The sequence below is a fragment of the Sylvia atricapilla genome, chromosome 7 (assembly GCF_009819655.1).
Source record: "Sylvia atricapilla isolate bSylAtr1 chromosome 7, bSylAtr1.pri, whole genome shotgun sequence".
In the NCBI taxonomy this organism is placed as follows: Eukaryota; Metazoa; Chordata; class Aves; order Passeriformes; family Sylviidae; genus Sylvia; species Sylvia atricapilla.
Genome location: NC_089146.1, coordinates 17,130,205 through 17,145,091, shown reverse-complemented (window position 1 = coordinate 17,145,091; position 14,887 = coordinate 17,130,205). Strand labels below are relative to the sequence as shown.

Here is a 14,887-nt window from a genome sequence, read left to right as displayed (position 1 = left end):
AATCTCTCCTATCCACAGAGATATGAGTAGTGACCTCTGGCAAAGAGGCAGCAACAACAGGATTTACAGAGTAGCAGCTAAGTATTAAACAAATTACACCCAGCTAATAAAAGGTACAAGTATTTTATGTGTATACATGCACAGGACACCCGTGCAAAAGGAAACATGTGCGTGACTGAAAAACCCCCAACAAATCCCATAAAATGGATGCTTTTGCATGAGACTCACACACACCCTTCTTGTGCATGCATCGCTGAGCTCCTGCAGCTGTAGCAGGAAAGCATGTGCAAACACATGTCTGCAGATGCACCTGCTCTGGCCCCACTGAAGGTTTTGGGCCAAATGGCCAAGGTATTATTTACCCTGGAAGACACTTGAGAGCGCTGTGAGGCTCATGCAGCTCAAGCATTTTCCCCTCGGTAAGCGTGCAGAGACACGCTACGCCGGACCCCGAGCTCCAGAGGCGCTGAGGGGAAGTTGAAGAGTTCAGGAAGTGGCCATGCTTGCTCTCAGCACACTGCCTCTTTGTCCTCACCCAGCTGCTCCCCCAGGAGCTTTCTGACAGCCTGGATCCCTCACAAGAGATGGGTTATTTCTCTACATTTTAAGAAGGGGCTGTGTTTACAAAGTCACTTTTAATGTGTCAACCTCTCTGTGAGGATCTAGTCACACATAACGGACTGCGCCAGAGCTGTGCTTGGAGTTGCTGGTGGGGCAAATATACTTTTAAATCCCCCTCAGACATTTGGGGTTGTTCAAGATGGGAGGAATTTGCTCACCCAGCAGGTAACCTGCAGCAGCCTCGCAGCCACTTTTAATCCGTGCCCAAAGAAAACAGCCTCCCAGGGCGCTGCTCCAGCCAAGCTCAGAGGGCTGCATGCCCTTCGGTGGGGCCATGGAGAGGCACTGCAGGGACAGCAAAGGCAGCTGTGTGACACCGGGGGACCCACTGTGTCCACAGGGCTCCTGCACAGCGGGGTTTGCTGAGTCACCACTGACACCACAGCATCTGTCAACTCTGACTGTGGACCACTAAGACAAAAAGGGAAACATCTGAAGCCCGATAAATTCCATCTCCTGTAAACTAACCATTTATTTCTCCACCCTTGTCACAGATGAGGAATCTGTTGGCTGGCATCTTTCAGAGGAGCAAAGCTCCAACAGGGATTTTTGGCAGCCATCTTGTGTAAGCCAACCACTTGCAATTAATGCTATGTCTCACCTTACATATATATATCCATCTACATTCACAAGACAATACCACCTCTTTAGCTTCTGAGTGGAAGGCACACCTGAAGCTCTCCTTTATGTACACGTGGGTCCTTAATGAAGGCATGTGTTAGTAACCCTACAGATGGCATGAGTTGTTTTTAAAGTCATAGATTGACTTCCCCTTACTTGCCATGAGATCAAACGGTGTTTGATTTACAAATAAAGGGCCACCCCAGCAGCAGCAACAAGTTGCACAGTGGCCTGACAGATAAGCTACAGAAAGATGCTAAGAGACACTGATGTAAAGCTATATAAACAAATTATTTGCTTGTCCTGTGCAATGGGGATAAGAATGCAGTCATGGGCTTGAGGTTTTTGGTTTAGATTAGAAACTGCACTATCCACACACATTTGAGTATATGGACATGATGATCCAGACTAACAAGAGCATGCTGAAACCCAGCATTTAAAACCAGCACATACTTTTTGCCTTATAAAAATGGGCCCTATTTATTCACTATATAGAAACCCCATTCACCAATATGGCTATGGCTATACACACAGAACAGTGGATATGGTGGGGACTGTTTTCTATCTGGAACCTGTCACCAGCAAATCTGAGCAACTAACATCTCAGTGCTGGGGCAAAACAATCTGTACTGCCCTGAGTTTGAGCGGACACAACACAGGCAAGTGCAAGAGTAAACCATCGCGTGGAATGTGCAACCACAAATAAACCAACCAAGCCCAGATCTGTCAGCCAAATCACCAGAGCCAAGCACTAATACAGAGGTGTTCCAGCTTCAAAGCAGGAGCACAGTCGGCAAGAGTTTGTTGAAAGAATTACAACCAGAAACTGGGACTTCTCAGTAGCATATAATCCCTGCTGTTTCCATTTCCTCTTTCTCATTATCGGCACAGACGGGGGCTGAAGATTAGTAAACAGTGGGTGTTTGGGGTGAATTAGAGCATGTGTGATGTAGAGCTAGGTATCCTGGCGGCATCTGTGTGACTTTGGAGAGATCTAAATATTTAATGTTGCCCACTACATTTCTTCAAAATGATGAAACATTAACACATTCCTTGGGGGTAGGGAGAATCATACCAGATAAAAAAAGAGAATCTATTTTGTCCCTCAACCAGGATGTGAACAAAATCTGATGATCGAAAATGTTCCTGCAGATTGCCACTCTCTAGTCATGTCTATGTGGAAAGAGTTTTTACACTGTTCCAGTCCTGTCTGAAAACAGTAAACCCCCTCCCCTCCTGAACTCAACAAATTCTGGGCCAAAGCCTTTTACACAGATATGTGCAAATGAGATTACATTTTCAGCTATCACCCCTGGGTTTAGCCACAGGCTCTTTCAGAGGACAGCCACATAAATAAAAGCCATTCTTAAGAAAACGTACTTTGGCCTAGAAATGCCTACGTATTTCTTGAGTAAAAACTGCTGAATTGACAAACCTTGCTCTCAGAGTTATTTGTCCTCCCCACTCCTTTAACATTAATAGACTACTGAAGAAGAGTTCTGTGGTGCATATGTATTCTTTATATAAATACATATATATGTAATTAGATATATTTCTAAAATGAGAACTCTATTTGTGTGGACGTTCCTTCATATCATTATAGATATTTCTAATAACCTTAGTATGTTTTCGGGAATCAAAAAGCAAGCTTTAATAAAAGTAAGAGCGCTGGTTGTGCCTTCTAATACTTATTTTCACATGAAACCCGATTTCTTAGTTTGTAGCTTTTTTATACAATAAGCTTGGAACACAAGCTCTTTGACCCTATCAAAGAATATGGATTTACTCAGCAGGTCAACCAAGAGAGAAACAATCCATGCTGTCTTTCCAAAGGATATTTTCAACACTCTTTACCCAGTAAAATCTGCCTAGCTGGTTTTTTAGAGCAGTGTCTGTTATACTTTTCCAATGGCATGCCTAGGCTTCAAGTACCTTTCCTCAATACATAAGCACTGCTATGATGGCAAAGTTAAAGCATATTTATTATTGAACAACTTGTCTTCAGCTATTCACATGAGTCAGAAAGTTTTCAAAGTATTCAACTGAATATTTGATGACATTTTTATATACTTGGGTATTTCAGTAGAAAACATCAACCAGTTTTAAAAGATCACATTGGAATCTGCGTAAAATTTTATATTCAAACTTACCATCAACAACTGTGTACATATGTACACATGGATACATATATGTACATGGAAATAAAGCTAGACAAATCTACATCTTAGAAATTATGATCTACCCAGAATATCACATGTTTTAAAGCCACACAAACAATATTCATTGATAAGAGCAATTTTTCATCTGACACAGACCATACAATTTCAAGCTGATACTGATGCTTAGTTCATTTCCCCTTTAAATTCTGAATCTCCTAGCCAAAGCTCACACCTTCATAATTTTTTTTAAGGGAAAGCAAGTCCCAATCTTTGGGAACTTTAGTCCATTTCTTGCATTCTTCCCATAGGTGGTATATTTCACGTCAGGAATAACTGGATGCCAAATATAGCCACAGATGGGAGTCAATGCATAGTTGCTGGGTAATTATAAAATAGAATCAGCTTCTCTGCTGTGTAAAAGACAAGATTTTATTCTTTGCTTAGCTACAAGGGCTAGCAATCCCATACTGATTTGAACTATATCCAAGTAAGGTGAGCAAGATCAGGTAATGCACAAGATCAGACCATGTCTTTGTGTTTCATTGATATTTATTGACATTTATATTCCCCCAAAAAACCCCCAAAAAACCAAAAAAAAAACCAAACAACCAGGAGAAAGGTCGGATCAGTATATGAATACCTATATACACTGCATATCACATTATCATTTGATTATCTGTGCAATTACTTTGAATTAGGAGAGTTTGCCACTGTGATTTCAGAGAGCAGTAGTTAAAAAAGTGACAGAGAATTGCAGAGGCCATGAAAAGCATCCAGATAACAGCCTTGGAGACAAACGTTCTCTGTTTCCTCAGACAGTAAAAAACCCTCAGCCTTGCTGTGAAATCCTACATCTCACCTATATGTGAGGGGTACACATGGGACAGATCCAAGGAAGACTGCTCACACCACTATGCCCACTGCTGGCCCTGGTCCCAAAGGGTCACTCACCAGCCATCAGGGAACAGCCTCAATCCTTGCTGACAATCTGACTGCTTCATGATGGCTTTCAGCGTGGAAGTTATGTAATGCCATTTTGAGCAGGAACTTCTGTCTTGCAGACCTGGGGTTACCAAGTCATTGCATGTAGACTACGCTTAACCTGACATAAAGCAATGTTCAGTCACAGAGCACCTGGCTTAGAGAGTAAACTGCTGGTTTAGAAATAAAACACCCTATATTGCCATTCATCAAAACCTGCTTTCGTCGGCTGCTGAAACTGAGTCAGTTATCAGGAGACTGCACTCACAAGGCAAACCAGCACCTCTACCTCAAAAGGGTATGTCAATATCCTATTTTCCCACAGCCAGACAAGGAGCTGGATTTCTTGTGCAAATTCCCTTAACACACTTGGGAACTGACAGTCAGGATAGCCCAAATGTGAAGGTTGAGCTTGAAAGCAGATGAAATAGTACGACATTCTGGCTCAAAACAGCTTGGCACCTGGTCTCCTTCATTAGCAAAAATTCAACACAGAGCCATAACTGAACATGGAATCCTTTGTCTGCATCCCCCTCTACACACATTTTGTTTCTTCTTTCCTCTCCCATTAGCAAAAGGCCAAGTATACAGTAGAGAACTGAGAAAAATAAATTTACAGCTTAGTTTATGGCTCCAAGGGCATTACCTGTGCTCAACAGAAACCCCAGACTGTAGTTTGAAGCATGGCTATCTGAAAAAGTGTTGCTAAAAGAGAAGAAATGTCTTACAGTCAAATTTCTAGATTCATTCAGCAAAGCTGGCTGGCTTTCCTGAGAGGCTGCACCACAGCAGTGACCTAAGAGAACAACACAGAGAAAAGCAGCTAAGACCTCCTAAAAACCCTCCTGCCTGCCCTGAAAACTTAGAGCTGCCCCAGAATAAGTGGGACACTATAGCATGGGTCCCTTTGGGTAGCAAAGATTAGTCACAGGCCTTTTGGTAGAGCCCAATGGCTCCAGTTGGTCTGTGGGCCAAGTCCCAGCAGGCCCAGCACAGTTCTTTATAGAGGATGAATTGTGAGCTGATATTCCTGGCTCTCTCTCAGCAGTGCCTCAAAGCATCCCCATGCGCTGTGGGAGTCTAAAGGTGTTTCTTCACCTGTTCCCTGTCACTACATGCTGCCAGCAGGGGCTCAGCTGCACCAGCTGTGATACAGGCTGCATATACACCTACTTGATGTTTCACGATGTTACTAGTTTGGATTTAAGTGAACTTTGTGACATATTTAACTTAGGGCTTTTTTGCTGGTAAATGGGACAAGGGCTATTCTCTCATCCTCAAATGCCAAAGCCAGCACTTTGCATCACTTTGGAAAATTTGGATTTTGAAGACCCTTGGCTGTCCCAAAAGCTATTTCCATAATTATACCCTAAAGAACTATTTAAAAGTTCTTTTACACTTGTCCTATACCAGACATTACTCCCTAGTGGCAGGGTCTGAAATCCTGATCCAATGGATGTTAGAGGAAATGATACAGGGGTCACATGCTCCATTGAGAAATGAAGAAATCAGAACCTGCACATGCCAGACTTAATACAGAAACTTAAACTGCAATTTTTGACAATGTCACTAGACAGAATTCAGGTTTATGCACCAAACAAGCCTGCAGATAATCTGGGGTTTTTTCCTCCCCTCACATAACAGCAACCCCGCAAAACTTTCAAGAAAAGATGTAAAGGGCACTGGGGCTTTAAAGTAGAAGAAAGTGTCATCCTACCTTCAGAATGGTGTTTTCAAAAAACAACCAGCAGTGCCTACCAGAGGGACCAACTCCAGAAGCCCAAAAAAAACCAGCTCAGAGGAAAGTCCTGGAAAATGCTGTTCTGACCTTGTCTGGAGCAATCCTGCTCCACTGGTGTCATCTCAGCACTGCTCTTCCATAGCAGCCACACATCAAGGGATAGGCCCAGGTTACACCTATCAACCGTTCTGCTAGTTCAGTGAGATTTTTTTGTGTATCTTTGTTCACATTTCCTAGGGCATAAAGCCTTGCCTCGTTAAGAAATGGCAGTGGGACATTTCTTCATTTCTATCTAAAAGGAAAAAAGTGAAAAAAAAAAGTTTTAGGTTCTTTTTGTTTTGTTTCTTTTTACTTTCACTTGCAAGTTTTTCCATTATATTCTCATTTGCTTCTGTCCATATCTCACAGTGGATGGCCTGGAGTAAAGGCCTTGGAAGCTGTAAATGCTGTGGCATTACATATCATGTGTTATAGTTACTATGGTTTCTTTAGTGCCTCCTCAGTCCAGTCGACCAGTGAGCGGATGGTGACCAAACATTTTTGGAGAAGTACAAGAGCTTTCAAAAAAAAAAAAGAGTAGTCATAAACCATTCTTACTATAAACTCCATTATTCCTCCTAAGAGGAAACTTTCTTGGGGAACTTCAAGTAACACAAAACAGAAGACAACAATGACAATTCTTTCCCTTGGAAACATAAAATCCCTCTGTTCTCATTTAAGTACTGCACATGATGCCATCCAACTGGGTTTTACCCTGCAATTCACTCACATTATCAGGGATGTTCTGTTAAACAACTGGCACATTTTAAATGAATAAAGAGGGAACTTGTCCAGTCATCTCAAGCTGTTTTTCAGTTATGGAACACTTCATTTTCTAGTTCCTTATAGCAGCTCAAGTTAATTTGTCTTCTTCTTGACATCAGTCAGCATGCACACTTCTTTTAAGGACACACAAATAAAAAAAAAAAAAAAAAAGGAAAGGCTATAATAAAACTTGGAGACACTGATCCTGCAGAGAGCTGCTTGGAAAAGGATAACCACTAAATGAGAAAAAAATATTGCTCTAGTTTCACCTAAGGATACAAGTCTAAGTATGCAGCAACTCCTCAGAGTAAGATGTTTCTATATGTACTACATGGCTGATGCTACCCATGTTTGCCAAACTGCAAATCAAATTGAACCGAAAGAGCATTGAAGCACAGTACCCTTTAATTACTACCTGAGGAATCTTTCCTCAGGTAGAAGGCAAGAAGGGGAATAAGCAATCTTCCCTTCTCCTCACCACTATATACTTTTTTGTCCTCCATGTCTTTCTGCTCAACAACTACCTACCTAGCTGCTGCTAGTTACAAACAGCCACCATCCTGTTCAGACTGCTCAAAAAGGACGGTTCCTGATTCATGCCACACTTGCAGCTCTGGAGCTGCAATCTGCCTCCAAGCACCTACAGCCTTCCTCGGGGACCAAGGCAATTGGAGGGCAGCTAAAGGTCCCACCATTTTCAGAGCCTGCTGGTGAGGTGAGCTAATGAAGCACTGCCTGTTGCTCCCAGCAGAAACACTGCTTATCTGGGGAAGCATCCTCACTTAACTGTTCACATCACTCCTTTAAAAATGGCAGGGAGAAAGGGGAGGAAGGAAAAAAAGAGAAAAAAAAATAGAAGGGTTGGGGAAGAAATGGAAGCTCAGGCAAACTCCTCTTGCAGTCTTGAAAGAGGGGACAGGGCTTAGCTCTGAGCCACCAGGTTCTTGGACTGGTCTAGAGGGACACTATCTGCTGAAACTCATTTTATCTTCTTAATTTGCAAGAACAAGTATTGTAAGAATCATATTTTGGTAACACTGTACTCACCCTTTTAGAGTCTTTCTTGCCTGTGGAGATCTTTAAACCAGCAAAAGAGAGATGAAAAAGAAACCCTGAAAACAAAGCCAGAATCCAGATCAGAAAATTCATTACATATTCTGCGACTTAAAAATCAGAACCACAGGAGATTAAGTTCTCTGTAACCTCAGGTTCAGTGGGAAGAAACGCATCCTGCTAACCAAACCCTGAAACGTGCTGAGCAAGTATCATAAACCTGGGGGCAGAGGTTGGACCTGCCAGCCTCAGGCTGCCTCTGCCAACACACTCACGTGCACTGCAGGTATCTCCCTTGCCAAGACATTCCAGGCTCTCAGCTCCATACACATAAAGATGCCTTTTCTAACACTTAAAAGAGACTGTTGTATTCAGCCATATCACTAAGCATGGCTAATCTGAGATACATTTGAGCACTCACACTTGTCTTGCTTCCACAGCAGCCAGGCATAGCACCCATACCCATCTTCCAAGCAAGGCTGCCCAGACAAATCAGGTTTATGTAGCTGGCAGGCTCAGCTGTTCCAGGGCATTACTTTGACACAGCTCTCTTCACAGAACACTAAGGCACATGTTTAATTGGACAGCAGTTTGTGGCAACAATAAAATAAAGCATTATCCTATCTGATTTCTATGACTTAAAGGATTTCCCAACTTGCCATGCTTTCTGATGCCCTCTTAACATTTAGGGATTTGTGTCAACTGAGCTACAAAACTGATCTCTTGTTGTGGAGAATAAGCAATGGATAGATCTGCAGAATGATGCAAGGCTCCACTGACTTTTAGTTATGCTTATGCAACTCCACAGTTCCACAGCTGCTAATACTTAGCAGATGACCTGCGTAAGTGCTAGACAAAAAAAAAAAAAAAATCCTACTTCATCACTTAAAAAACAAGCTACCAAAACAAGAGCAATGATTTTTTTTTTATCTGACATGGTTTTCTTTTTCTCCTTCGAACAGAATTAAAAAAAACGCAGCATAACAAATTCAGCATAACTTATAACTGAAGATCTGAATGGTGCCTTGTTCGTAGCATTTGGATTTGAAACACAGATGCAGTTAACTCACAGCTTAACTCCTTCCATGATACTCTCTAAAATGCTGATCTGTGATCTTCTTAGCTTCCTGATATTTAAAAGTTTTCAAGTGATTTTTCTTTTTTAAAAAAGAGAGTGTTAAACTTGGATTCAGTGTACAGTTTCATCTGCTATTTTCTGCTCTTAAAAAATACAAGATTAATTGTTGTGCAACTAACTGGGAATAACATCACTTTCTAAAAATTTCCTTTGCAGCTCTAGTCTTTATTTCACCAAATTCTTTTCCAGATCAAATTTTCTATGTTTCTCAAAGTCAATGCTCTACATTTTTCTTTAGTACTACAACTCCCTATGAACATAAGAGATAAGGAAAAAAAAATATATAACTCTCAGCAGGTAAGTGTAGTCTCTGTTGCCAAGTGATCTGAAAATAGTTGAGTAGGGAAATGAGGAAAGGAGGTAGTTTTATGTGCAAAGACAAAATCTTTTAGCTTCCAAGGCACTAGTCTGCCAGCCAGGAGATTTATGATTCTCTCAGCACTATTACTGACCTGCTGCTATGAGACTTTGGGCAAAATTACCTCCTTACACTATAATTCTCTACATACTTCAATTTTTGAAGTCTTTCTTCAGAATTCTCAAGGCCATTTTCAGATATTTTAAAACTACATTGATTCCCACTGGTTTTGGGGACAGACAAAGACAGCCATGCTTCCCCCGTAATGCAAAAAACATGGCATACAGCCAGCTGGAAGAAACTGCTGGATCTCATATAGTTCAGCACAGGGCTAACCTGGCTAATCTTCAAGCAGATTGCTCAGGCCTCATCTAATTTTTAGACCCTCTCCAACAACAGACTCCACAAACCCTCTGGACAACCAGTTTCAGTGGTTAGCCCCCCTCACCACCAAGGACTTTATGGGAAATTTTAGTAGGAAGCAGAACACTGTGCCACGGAATGCAATTTCTGTTTAGGGCTCACTTCTGGCCCTGTTAAGTCAGGGCTCAGAGAAATACACAGAAGCCTGCTCCACACTGCCTGCTCTTCATAGCAAGAGGATTTCAGCACTCAAAGTACTACAGAGAGGGAGGAAGAGGGAATCACCCCATTTCCTGAACTTATCATAAGAGAAACACGCAGAAGCTATTTTGGGTTCACCGAAGCTGCTAAGAGCATTTATTTTAACATCTGTACTACTTCCCGTTAAAGAATATCCTGTAGTTTCTTCAGCAGGAGTTACATGCTCAAGCTTAGCACAAACAGAAAGAGGGAAAGGGCTCTCAGGAAAGCATGCACGGACACACAGGAGGGCCCTTCTCATGGGCTTTATCCCAAGGAGGAAATGGTGGGTGCTACATACATACACACACTGAGATTAAAGATGAGGGGTGTCACATGAACACATTAAAACTTAGAAACTTCTGCTTCTACAACACTAGTAGTTTAAGGAATTACAAAACTATACATTTTAACTCCAAAGCATACTTATGGGTAATTGGATCCAAATGAAGAACATTAATGAAGTAATGGCCGAGTTAAGTGTTACAAAACTTACAGATTTTCAAACTACTCTTTGTGCTTCCCGCGTACCTCCTTCCAGGAATTAGGAAAAACTTTCTATTCTTTGATCTCTCCAATTTAGACGAAGCTGCTCCCCTGACACTTGCGTCTCCAGCCTTACAGACACTCTTGACTGATCTTTGTGAACTGTGTTGGATGAGGCCCAAGGACAGCTGCACTTGCAGACTTGTGTGCCTGCAAGGATGCAGAGCAACTCCGGTACCTTTCAGGGCCTTGATGTTCAGGGTTATTGACACCGAAAAATATAACCTTTTTACTATTCAGATTTCCGTCTCAGCTCAGCAGCAGTGACACAGTCCTCACAGAGGATCACGATGGAGTACTAATACAGTAAACAGTTACTTCTCCTTCCCACTCCTCAGATATCCAGACGTATGCACACATGTACCCGGTGCTTCATGGGAACACTGTGCTATCATACTGGTCACCACAAGCACACAAATTAGTTTGAACGAAGCCTCCTACTAAAACATGATTATAGACATCTTTATTAAATTTATTTTCTAATAATGCCTTTTCTGGGCTATTTGCCAACTAACAGTTCAGCAGTTATTATTCAGTAACAGGTTTTTACACACCTCTTTGAAGTAAGGAGCTAAACAAGTAGGTGTTAACTGCACACAGGACAGAGAGCTGCCTTGAAAATCTGCAGCTACTTACAATACTCAATTCTTCAATAGTACCAAAATCTGTTCTACCATCCCAGAATTTAATTATCTCCCCATATACTGTGTCTCCCCACCCTTACTCAAAAACAGCTAACATCACGGATTTTGAACCAAGACAGTAAACAGTCCCTTTTTATAACAGATCCCACAGACCAAATGTTAGTGCATCACATGAAGAAAATGAGAAAGTGTTGGAGTCAAGAATATGAGAAATCAGTAGAAAGAACACAAAAGTATTTAATTAGATTTGAATTTTGATAACACTTCATTATTGTGAAGAAGCCATAATTAAGATATGTTTATTTTGGCAAAAACATAAACTTTGAAGAAACCCGCCCCTCTGCTGCATCATTATGTCATCTGTTTTCTATACACAGATCCATTAACCAAATGAAGATTCAAGATAGTTAAAAGCACAGAACATTTCTCAAAGCTGCTGCATAAAGACATTTTACTGAATTGTACATGACATCAACAATGTATGTGCTCCAGAAGAAGCCTATGCCTTCCTATCATGTCACAATTGTCAGACAACACCAACATACACTCTTTTCTCCCCACAAAGCAGATGTGTTTATACAAGCAGGGTAGAAAACTGTTAGAAAGCTGTTAGAACTTTATGCAGTGTAGGTAATGGAGAGAAATACTGCAGCATGCTCCCTTCTCAAAGGGATTAGCATTGCTTGTGCTTCTCAGTGGCTTTTATTGGGGTCTAGAGGTCATCAGATGTAAAGGTCATACCTGTTATCACAGGTGGGAAATTGCTCCTTCCATAGCCAATAGCTTTTCTTAGATGCACACTTTCAGTTCTTGACTGTACTACACAGGTAAAAGCAGTGAAACCCTGGTAGGGCAGGTAACTGGGTTTTTCAATTAAAAAAAAAAAAAAAAAGCTTAGTGGTCTTGTATCCAAGCAGTCCCCAAAGACAGTACCCTACTACCTGATGCCATTCAGAGAGTAAAATAATCCTGGAGAAAGTCCAAAGTGTAATTTCAGAAGAAATAGCAAGGCAGCAGCAGTAATTACAACATAACTTCAACTGCTTTAATTCCCAATGCTGGGGTGAGGGATCTCAAAGCAGGATGCAGGGGAGAGTCAGCACAGGGCTGAGAGGGGACTTCTCTACTGACAAGGGAGTTACTCTCTCTTTCTGTTCTTTCTTAGGACTTGTTACTTCCTCAGCACTTGTTTGTGCTGAGTTTTTCAGCACAACAAACCAACAGATAACTGGGAGAGGCTGAAGCAGCTGCAGCACAGGAACAGGTGAGCAGCAATAGGACATAAGAGAAGGGTGGGAAGGGCAAGAGCAGAGGCAGGAATCCCTAAATCGCCAAGGATAACAGAGGAACCACAGCCTCCAGGCACAGCCCCTGTCCCAAAATGCCTGCACTCCAGTCAAGGCCAGCCACAGGAACTGGCGTGCCTCTTGCTTCACATTCCTCAGAAACTTGCCTTAACCAACTATGGAAATAATAATTTCATGTACAACATGGAGAACTACACATTTGACAGGCAGATGCTAAGGGCAACGTCCTGCTCAGCTTGAGGTCAGAGAATGCTGAAGAGCCTAGAAGAGTGAGGCAGAAAGACACACATAATACTTGAGGAATGAAAAGCTCTTTCTACAGGAACAGTAACAGGGACTCGAGATACAATCTCATAATTTTAGGCTATTTGCTCTCGCTGAACAGATCGTTAAATAACATTCGTGCACACATAAAGAGTTTTTCTGCTCCATTTGTAGCTTTCCTCGCTTCCCCTCGTCCCTCACCAACCCCTTATACTCTGTTCCTGAATCTCCCTTTCTGTGTCCGTCCTCCCCCCTCTCGTGTTCCCGCTGGACAGAGGGCAGAAGTGCTCTGAACAGCTGTATTTCCTCCTCATCTGCTCCTTCCCCTCACAGCAGAGGGGAAAGTACATGCCAGCTCAGCTTGCCTCGTGGTTCATGGCACTTGAAAAAGTGCACTGCCGGAGCAGCACTGCAATCCCACCTTCACTGAAGGCAAGGCTCTCGAGGCTCTGAGAGGACCTTTTCTTTTTTACGTTGCCTCCTGGCTCTCTGCACCGTCCTCCCAAGTTGGGCTTGGAAGTGCTAGTGGACAGAAGAAACAGACAGGAAGCCTGACAGAGTTAAAAAGGGTGTGAATGAGAAGCAAAACACGCTGCCCATCCTCTAGAGGTGAAAACTGAGAGCAGCTGCTTATCACAGTCCTGTCTTTGAGAACGTACTTCAGGAGTGAAGGAGCAATTTAGAAGCACCTCGTGGTGGGTTCCTGAACACGCACACCTTGGTGCCAGAGACAAGTGCTGCCATGGCGTTTGTTTCAGAGAGGCCGCTCAAACAGGGCACCTAGTAGCTGAGGAACACTGACTCTCCGAGACGGCACACAGCCCTGCACTCCAGAAGGTGCTCATTAGAAGATGAAACGCAGCCATTAGAGCAGCAGAGGCAAACAAAGTGCAAGACAAGCTAAAACTTCAAGACTGGTTACTTGAGGTTCCCTAAGTTGTTTCCTTCCAAAAAGCCCCCAAGAGCCAGCTCATAGGGCAGAGCCCGGCTTGGTTGGCTCCACCATAAAGCCTAACTACACGGTCCACCACAACATTTGCTACAGATGAAAGCACTTGAAGGAGGCTGCAACACCAACACCTGCGTGTGTGACCAACAAAACGATGCCCTGCGTGGGTGTCACTCGTGCAGGTAGCGGTGCGTGCCACGGCTCCGGCGTGTGCCACAGCCCCACCCTGACGTGCCAGCCAGGATTTCAGAGCCTGTACAGCAGGAGAGATGGACAAGGACGCCAGCAGGCATCTCCGCGGCGGCCCGGGCAGAAGCGCGGTCCGAGCTGCGCGGAGGGGCCGGGGGCGCGCCCAGAGGCCAGCGCCCGCCGCACCGCGGGCACGCGCCCAACCCCGGGGGAAGCGGGAATGCGAGGGGAAGCAGGGAGGGTCCCAGCCTGCCAGCACGGCTTCGGGAGGCAGGAGGAACGCGTCCGGCCCAAGACAGAGCAGTCTGGAAGAAAAGAGAGAAAGAGCAGACAGGCACGAGGCGAGAGTCGGCTGCCGACCCTTGTACCCGCAGGGCGCCCGTCCCGCGGGGCCGGGGCTGCCGGGCCGCCCCAGCGCGGCGGGACCCCGCCCGCCCCAGAGACCCCCGCCCCGCCGGGAGCCCCGTGCGGCTCCCGCAGCCCCCTTACCGCGCTCCGTGCGGGCGAGGCGGCGGGAGGGCACGGCGGGTCCCGCCGGCGCTGTAGCCGCTGCGGCGGCCGGGACATGTTGGGCCGGGCAGCTATTTATAGCGGCAGGAAGCGGCGCGGCGCGGCTCTGGGGCGCCGCTCCCCCGCCGCCCGCGCCGCCGCACATGCCCCGGGCCCACAGAGCGCGGCCGGGCCGGGCAGGGCCGCCGCGGGTGGGTGCCCACCCCCTGCTCCCGCCTCCCGGCCCTGGTCCGGCCGGCGGAGCGGGACTCCCCGAGGGTGGTCCTTCCCGGGTGCCGCGGGGTGATGGCCGTGCCCTCATCGTTCTGTGCCCGGTGCCCAGTGGGAGTTCACACCAATCAGAGTTACAAAGAGCCCCTTACAGCGGGATGGGTTCAGGTCCCCAAGTGCCAACGGCCT

General features: G+C 44.5%; 1 protein-coding gene across 3 annotated transcripts in view; it reads right to left on the bottom strand.

Annotated features, from left to right (window-relative positions):
* WIPF1 (WAS/WASL interacting protein family member 1) overlaps positions 1–14,586 on the bottom strand; it is a 54,693-nt gene extending 40,107 nt beyond the window's left edge. Inside the window, exons 1-2 of one of the 3 annotated variants that reach the window (XM_066322779.1) lie at positions 14,468–14,585; positions 7,975–8,039 (exon numbers count right to left, since the gene is read on the bottom strand). The gene's annotated coding sequence lies outside the window, so the exon portion shown is untranslated. Of the gene's footprint in view, positions 1–7,974; positions 8,040–14,467 lie in introns of all 3 variants that reach the window. The other 2 variants (XM_066322781.1, XM_066322778.1) reach the window with 2 other exon arrangements.
* Between the last annotated feature and the right edge of the window lie 301 nt (positions 14,587–14,887).